Consider the following 6000-nt stretch of genomic DNA (forward strand, 5'->3'; position numbering starts at 1 on the left):
AAACCCGGCCACTTGGTGTGGTCAGGGCACCAGGAGCCTGCAGGGTGACAGGAGCTGCGCCAGGAAGCCGGAGGGCTGCAGAAAACCCTCCTGGAATGGCCCGAGGGATGCCACAGCCCAAAAAAGCCCTATGGGGTGTTTATTTGTTTAGTTCTTACTGTTATTTCCCACAAGTTTTAGGAAAAAACTTGAGAAGATTGAAAAAATCTGACGTGAAATGGATTTTTTTTATCCACAGGGGGTGGGGAACTTCAATCCTGCAGGTGGGGCAGATTCACCTCGGGTCCTGCCGGTTTCCCAGGGGCGGGGCAGGGCTTTGGAACTTTCAGGATTGTGGGAGTTTCTCTCAGGAACTCGGATAAACACCCTCAGTCGTGCCAGACAAAATCAACCATTTTACAAACAAATTTCCATCCCTTCCCGTGCCATTTAAGAGCTCAGGGTTTCCATCCCTGGAGAAATTGCGGTCCCTTAATTCCACGCTGTAACTCCGCTACAAAAACCACCTGGGAAGATGCAGGAAATGTCCAGAATTTCCTTTTACACACAGATGGCTCTCAGGACACTGCTGGGGGATGCTGGAATTCCACCACCACGGTGCTTCTGGAGGCTCGCTGGGTTTTTGGGCTGCTTTAAAGGCAGAGGGAGGTGATTTTCACAAGAAAACAACACCATTAAGGAAATTAAGTCATCCCCAAGCCTTTTCCCACCCTATTTTAAAACAGTGGTGAGCTCAGAAGACTGAGAAAGTGAGAAAAAAAATTAATTTTTCATTTTCCAGCATCATCCTTTGAATTCCAGAGGTTTTTAAGCACTCGGGGCTGCGTGGCTCAGACCCCTCTCGCAGCCGTGGCTCCCGTGAGCGACACGTCCCCAGTGCTGGGTCCTGCCACCACCGTGGCTCTTCAGCCAGCTCTGGGTGGGGGTTGTTGCTCTGCCTGCAGCGTGGCCCGAGCCAAGAGTGCCAGCAGGAGTGTGGGATGTTTCCAAGCGCATCTGTCACCCCGGGGCTCCTGGAATCCACCCCACGCCCAGCCAAAGGGATGTCTGCTGGAAGCCCTGGGGAAATTATTCCAGAGGCAGCCCAGCACTGCTCGGAGCCTTTTCCCAGCTGGAGCGGGGACGCTGAGGTGCTGCAGCAGCTCCTGCTCCTCAGGTGCCACCACAGGCCCCCAGCCGAGGCCACTGCGAGTCACCCACGGGTCACCCAGGGCAGCAGCGCAGCAGGGCTGGGGTGGCTGCGTGGGCTGGAGAGGGACTGGGGACAAGGGATGGAGGGACAGGACACAGGGAATGGCTTCCCAGTGCCAGAGGGCAGGGATGGATGGGATATTGGGAATTGTTCCCTGGGAGGGTGGGCAGGGGCTGGCAGAGGGTGCCCAGAGCAGCTGGGGCTGCCCCTGGATCCCTGGCAGTGTCCCAGGCCAGGCTGGACATTGGGGCTGGGAGCAGCCTGGGACAGGTGCTCACCCTCCCTCTGCCTTTAAAGCAGCCCAAAAACCCAGCGAGCCTCCAGAAGCACCGTGGTGGTGGAATTCCAGCATCCCCCAGCAGTGTCCTGAGAGCCATCTGTGTGTAAAAGGAAATTCTGGACATTTCCTGTATCTTCCCAGGTGGTTTTTGTAGCAGAGTTACAGCGTGGAATTAAGGGACCGCAATTTCTCCAGGGATGGAAACCCTGAGCTCTTAAATGGCACGGGAAGGGATGGAAAGGGAAGATGTCCCTGCCCATGGAATGGGATGGGCTTTAAGGTCCTTCCAACCCAAGCCATTCCCTGATCCCATGGTTTTAAGCACACAGAGAATGAATTCCCTGCTGAGGGAACGATGCTGCTCTGCTGCTTTTTGCCCATCTCGAGCAGAGAGGAGACCTCCCAGCGCTCTCCAGCCTTTTCCTGGCAGCAGCCAACCCGTTCCAGCCTCGGGCAGCTCTCTGGGACGAGGACAGCCAGCAGCTGTGCCAGCTCTGGGGGATTTCCATGGCACAGGATGGATGCACAGCTCCCTGTGTCCCGTTCCAGCAGCACCTTCCCTGGGCTCTGCGCTGCTCTGGGTGCTCTGCACCTGCCAGAACCGGTGCTGCTCCCTCCTTGCAAAGACTCGGCCCAGCCCATCATCCTTTGGAGAGCCAAATCCTCCGTGCTGAACCTCCAAGGCGACATCAGCTCCTCCAGGGACACCAACCCCAAAAATCCAGCCCTGCAGAGGCGGCTCCGCTCCTGCACCGGCACCAAACCCACGCGGGAATGAATTCCCGACAGTTCCCGGGTCGCTGCTGCCCGGGAGCTCCCTGGACTCGGTGTCCCGAGGCTGTACCTGCTGTGCTCAGGGCGGGGGTGGCACACACAGCCGGGAGTTGTGAAATCCTGGGATACTCTCCCCGGCCGCAGATGGAAATAGGAGGTTGCACCATCCTGCAGCCACGCACTGACCCGTTCCTGCCTGGAGCCGGGGATGCCACCCCAGCCCCACTGCTGCTGTCCCGGCAGCGGGACAGGGCGTTGCTGGAAAGGGGACACCGTCCTGGGTGGCGGCTTGGGGTTATTTTGGGGGGGGGGGGGGTTGGCAGTGCTGGAGGCTTGAGCAGCCAGGGAAGGGTTAAAGTGGGGACCCTGCGCTTGCCCCCTGCCCACCCTGCACTCGGGTGTCATCCAGAGCTGCGGCTCCTCCCTGCCAGCAGCTCCCATGTCAGGCTCGGAAAAGATCTGAGCCGTGCCGGGAAGGCAGCGAGGGGACAGCGAGGGGACAGCGTGGGGGAGGGGAGGATGGCGTGGGGCTGGAGTGACCTGCTGGCCCCCCGAAGCCCGCCAGGCTCGGGGGGCACGGGGGGGGCAGGGATGCCCCCACTGCCGGGGGATGCCAGGAGTGACAGCAGCTCCCGCAGGAATCCCCAACACAGCACCAGGAGCAGGTCCCAGACCTGCTGCTCCCGTGGGATTTGCAAGGTTGGGAGCCCTGCAGCTTCCCGGGGCCGGAGGATGCCCCTTTTCCCACGGCAGCCTCTGGATCCCAATTCCCTGGACCGGACACCTGAACACCAGGACCGGCACGGGGCACCTGGAGCTGTCCCAGACGCTGAGCCTCACATCCCAAGGGATCTCATTCAGTTCCACCTGGAAATGCAGAAGGGGGACCCGAAGACAGGATGTTCCCAGGGATTTATGAATCCCAGGAGGGGGGCAGCGGGACAGGCACAGGCGCGGTGGCTGAGCATCCTCCGCTCGCTCCGGAGCTAAATTGGGATCTTCTCCCTCACAACTCCCGGAAGCATCCCCCACCTTCTCCCCCTTTCTCCCCTGCACCTCATTAATCCAACCTGCCGCAAACAGAACCTCGGGAGTCCAACCTGCTGCAAACAGAAGCGGTCCTGGGCGTCTCCTCAGGGCTCTGCTGCTCGCTCTCCTAGCCCAGATCCAGCAAACTTCCCTGAGTGCAGCTGGAGCTGCCCAAGGGACTCCACTGAGCCCTTTTGCCTGAACTGGACCCTTCTGCACGCATCAGAAAATAGAAAATGCTATTTAAATATTAGCACAGCAGAGACAAGGCTGGACTTTGTGCTCGTTAATCAGCTCCTGTAAATAGGCTCCTTCCCCCTCAAACCATTATAAATCCGGCATTTTTCCTGGAAAGGACCAGGGGAGGCAGCTCCAGCACTGCATGAGCCCACCCAGGATCTCGCCGGGATAACGGGACTGACGGGGATGTCCTGCTGTCCCCAGGGCTTTATGGAATTGCTGTTCCTCGCCCGTAGCCGCAGTTCCATCCCTCGCCTGCCGCAGGCGGATCCCTGACAGCTCCAGCAGTGCCCGTGCGGGCAGGGCAGGAAATGCTTGTGCTCCTCGGCAAACTTCCCTCTGCAGCTCCGCACCGGCCCGGGAGTGCGGGATGGGGGAATGGGGGGAGTGGGGGCTGAGTGCCCCTGGATAAACCCCAAAACGGCTCTGGGCGTGCACAGCAGGCCCTGCCCGTGCAGCGAGTGATGGGGGCTGGCACCGGGGGTATACAGCACCCAAAATCCCGGGCTGAACCCCAGCCTGGCACTGCCTGATTCCCACGGGGGATCCAGCCCTGAACCCCACCCTGGGCTCACCTTGGCACTGCCTGGTTCCCATGGGGGGGATCTGAGCCCTGAACCCCACCCTGGGCTCACCCTGGCACCCTTTGGCTGTGCCTGTGCACCCACAGCCCAGTGTGGGAACAGCCTCCCGTTCCCTGCCACCCCATCCCCGACATCCCCGCAGGGCACAGGGGTCCCATCCCCCCCCTCTGCCCTCGGGGTCCCTCCCCGCTGCCCCACGGGGGACGGGGGCTCTGCAGGGACAGGGCCCTTCCCGAAAGGAGACACTGGGAGCACCCGCAGACCTTTCCTGCAACCTTGGCTTGCCCAGGCCGGGGTTTATATTTAGACCTCCAGGAGGGGAAGCCAGGAGAAAGGAGCCTTGCGACTTGTGAGCCCTGCCTGTGGCTCCTTTACTGCAGCGGGGAAGGTGGCTCGGGAACCCACTGCCCGTCACGTCCCCGACTGTCCCCTCTCACCCTGACACAGCTCTGTGGCCACCACGGGCCCACTGGCTGCTGCCACCCTCGTCCCTGTACTCTGCCTGCAGCCTTGTGGGGACTTTCTCCCCTGCCCTGGACAGTTTTCCATGCAGGGGGGTCCAGCAGGTGCCTCCAGCCCTAAACACCCCCAGAGACAACTGGGTCTGTCCTGGTCCCATCCACCTCCAGCGCTCGGACCGCAAAGCCCCGGACACTGCCGGTGCCACTCCAGGCACAGTGGCAACGACAAACCTGGGGACACCCAAGACCCTGCAGCCCCTGCCCGGGGGCCCTGGCAGCAGCCCAGGGCTGACCCCAGTACTTACTGTTGGGTGGAGAGTGCGAATTCCCACGGAGAGACCTTTTAGGGCCCGAATTTCCCTCTCCTTCGGCTCCTGGAGGCTTTGGCTCGGCGAGTTGGCAGCGCAGCTGCTGCTGCTGTCAGATGGTCATGAGTGAAACCTGAGGACATGCGGGGTCCTTCAGGTAGCCTGGCCCGTCTCAGCCGTGGCATTCGTCCCCCGCCGCGCCAATCACGGCTCTGCCGGGGCCGGAGCCCCCGCGGCCCCATCGCCCCCGGCCCCGGCTCCTGCCCGCGGGGACCCCCCTGCCCCGCGCCCGCCCGGGCACAGCGCAGTGTCCCAGGTGTGGAGGTGGCTCTGGGCTGGCTGTGGCGCCCGTGGGACGCGGGGAGGTGGAGGGGAGGTGGGAGCGACCCTGGCCAGCGCCTCCCCGTCGGTGACAGGCGACTGCAAAGAGCAGGGGACAACTGCGAGGGCGGGGGGGCAGCCGGTGCCAAGGCCGCTGCCAGCGCTGTCCCCGAGCCCGTGGCTCTGCGGGAGCGTCATTGCCATTGTTCAGCACCCAGGAGCAGCCACGCTCCTCCCCTCGCTGGCAAACGAGGGGTCACTGTCACTTCTTTGTCCCCCCGCCCACCCTCCTGCACCAGAACATCCCCGGAGCGTCCGAGGGCCCTGTCCCTCACATGTCCTGCCCACGGGGACCCCCGTGAGCCAGAACCGGGGTGACACAGAAGGAGGGATTTGTCCCCCCTTTTGCCCTTCCTGACAGGGCCTTTGTGTGCTCCTGCCAAGCCCAGGCACTTCTGGGGTTGGTAGGGTGCTCGGGGTGCACCCAGGGTCGGGAGGAGAGGCTGGAGGGGCACCCAGCTTGCAGGGTCACCCCTTTTGGGGTGCTCGGGGCCGTGTTGGGGGTGGAGCAGCCACCCCGGCACTCAGCCTGGCCAGAGGGGTTTGTCACCTCCCCAAAACCACTGTCTCTGGGAATCATTTCTGCTTTTCCAGCCCCAAAACACCCCGGAGGAGCTTCCCAGTGCTGGGGTGGCTTCAGTGGAGCTGCAGGCCCTGCCCTTCCCAGCCTGGAATCCCATGGGAATCCCCTGCCCTGCTCAGCCCCTCGCCCCTGTCCTCCCCACATCCTCCAGAACCCATCCAGCCATGG

The 6000-nt window shown here is 62.3% G+C and overlaps 1 protein-coding gene across 1 annotated transcript in view; it reads right to left on the reverse strand.

Annotated features, from left to right (window-relative positions):
• The window catches only part of SCN4A (sodium voltage-gated channel alpha subunit 4), a 42084-nt gene extending 38691 nt beyond the window's left edge, over nt 1-3393 (reverse strand). Inside the window, exon 1 of the mRNA XM_068996277.1 lies at nt 3317-3393. The gene's annotated coding sequence lies outside the window, so the exon portion shown is untranslated. The remainder of the gene's footprint in view (nt 1-3316) is intronic.
• Nucleotides 3394-6000: the final 2607 nt, after the last annotated feature.

This window comes from Aphelocoma coerulescens, chromosome 27 (assembly GCF_041296385.1).
Source record: "Aphelocoma coerulescens isolate FSJ_1873_10779 chromosome 27, UR_Acoe_1.0, whole genome shotgun sequence".
Lineage (NCBI taxonomy): Eukaryota > Metazoa > Chordata > Aves > Passeriformes > Corvidae > Aphelocoma > Aphelocoma coerulescens.